The sequence below is a fragment of the Hipposideros armiger genome, unplaced genomic scaffold (genome assembly GCF_001890085.2).
Source record: "Hipposideros armiger isolate ML-2016 unplaced genomic scaffold, ASM189008v1 scaffold_1404, whole genome shotgun sequence".
NCBI lineage: Eukaryota > Metazoa > Chordata > Mammalia > Chiroptera > Hipposideridae > Hipposideros > Hipposideros armiger.
Genome location: NW_017732754.1, coordinates 259,821 through 262,292, shown reverse-complemented (window position 1 = coordinate 262,292; position 2,472 = coordinate 259,821).

Below are 2,472 nucleotides of genomic sequence, written 5' to 3'. Positions count from 1 at the left end.
TATTTGCCTTTTTGTGACTGGCTTATTTTATTTAGTATAATATCCCCAAGGTCCACTTACATTGTAGCATGTGACAGGATTTCTTTCCTTTTTAAGGCTGAATAAAATTCCACTGTATATACCAGAATATTCCATTGTAAAATTCCATGTATATACTACATTCTGTTTATCTATTCATCTGTCCTTCATTCATTCTTTAATGGACATTTGGGTTGCATCTTCCTCTTGGCTATTGTGAGTGGAATTAACTTGGTACCTTGGTCCTAATATTAGCTTAGCTTAAGCTACCAAGGAATTCGAGTTTTGATGTGGAGGAAGAAGCAGCAGTTTGAAATAAGATACAAATATGAGGAAAGGTGGACTTCAGTAGGGCGACTACCTTTTTGCCCTAGTTGTCCTTGGTGGCTAATGAGATTAATTTATGATATCAACTTAACTTACACTTCCCAAAGAATTCTTCCTGAGAAGGAATGTCTTTTATGTTTCAACATGCTACTAGATGAAATACAAAGTGGATTTGATAAGTTTATTATCCTTACTCTACATATGAATACTCTATGACCCTGAAATTTCACGCTAGATTTGTGCCCCCCAAAATGCATGTATATGTATGTACCAAAAATATGTTCAGGAACATTCATAGCAGAACATCTAAGTCATTATGCATACTAATAAACATGAACTAGAGAGAACTCACCCCCCCCAATTAAAGAAAGTAAAAAAAAAAAAATCATGCACTACTAATACATGCAACAAAATGGATGAATCTCAAACATAGTATTGAGCAAAAGAAGGCAGACACAAAAGAGTGGTTATTGTATAATTACATTCACAGATGTTCAAAATAGGCGAAACTAATTTCTTGCAATTGCAGTCAAAATAGATTAGTTTGGGTGGTGGTAGATGCGGATTATTGATTGGGAAGAGGCACAAGAAAGCCTACAGGAGTGCTGAAAATGTTCTCTCGCCAGATGGTTATTTGGGTGCATGCATGGATGTGTAAAAATTCACTGAGCTGTACACTTAACATTTGTGCTCTTTACTTCATGTAAGTTATACCTCAACAATAAAAGAAAAGTAAATGTTAAAAAAAGAATTTTAAAGGCATATCATTTGTACAAGAGGATTAAAGTTTGATGTTTTTGTGTTTTTTTTTCATAAGTCGAACCGGCAACCTTGCTGTTAAGAACGCACACTCTATCCACTGAGCCAGCTCAAGGTGCCGAGTTCTAAAGTTTGATTTTTAGATGTCAATAGTATGTGTCGGTGACCTCACACAGCTTTCCACCTGTTCCTCAGGAGGAGCTACTTTCTAATCACTGACTGTAAACAAAGCTGAAAAATTATGTGCCAGACTTTTTAGGAAGTTATGCAAATAATAATAAAACAAGACTTAAATAAAAAAAGAACATTAACATTGCTTCTGTTGACATAAGTACTTTCATTAGGGTAAGAATAACAGACATAGGTGTATTGCTGGGATCTGTGACGTTTTTAGATACTGTGGTTTCTCCAATTTGTATGTTACTTGAGTGTCTAAGTTTACATATAAATATTCTTCTATACGTGCTATAACTTCATTAATAGCATCTGTATTTCCTCTTAAAATTGCATTATCTAGAATGGAGGTCTGTTTTCTTCTTGGCAGGAAAATATTAATAAAATAGACTGTTTTTGCCTTATGATCAAGTTCAAGTCATTGTCAGTCCATGGTTTTAGTTCTTGTAAAATCTGTTGCTTTGCCTTGAACTTTGATCATAGTTGTGTTTTTTCACTTTCAACCCTTTTACTTTTCAAAAAACCATTTGAACTTTTCTTCCTGAATTGCTGAAATGTCTGACTAGTACTGTAATATAACCTTTCCCATGTCTGTGGATCTCCATCTGGTCTTCTAATTTTCCACATTTATATTGCAGAGGTCTCCAAATAGCAAGGAATCCATCTGTTCTAAAAGAATACTTCAAATCTATTAGAGGTCCGTAATGAAGTATTTACTGATTTGCTTCAAAATTGGGTGAGGTTTTTGGAGGGATCATATAATTTTGAAATTTTGCATAGTAAAAATTTAAAAGACACATCAGTATTTTTCTGCTGCAGAGTGTCATGCGTTTTGGGGTGATTCATTTTAGTTTTTTCTCATCACTATAATATAGAAAGTTTTATACATTTGCCTGAAACATAGGCCTCTGTATAAGTACTTCATAGGCGTCCCTCTCTTGAAATGTGGCATGGGTCTTGCTTTGACCCCATTAATAAGTGACATCCCCCACGGCTTTTACCTACTCTGCTCCACTCCAGACTTTTAGCTCCAGACTTTTAGCTGCTAGAAAAACCCTCATTTTTCCTACAGATTGATCAGAATATCATATTTAATAGTTAGGAAAGTCATAGAACCTAGTCCAATCACTGACCTAAGCTTTTTATTCCAAAATGAAATAATTGAAAATGCTTTTCAGGAAGTTTTTATTGATG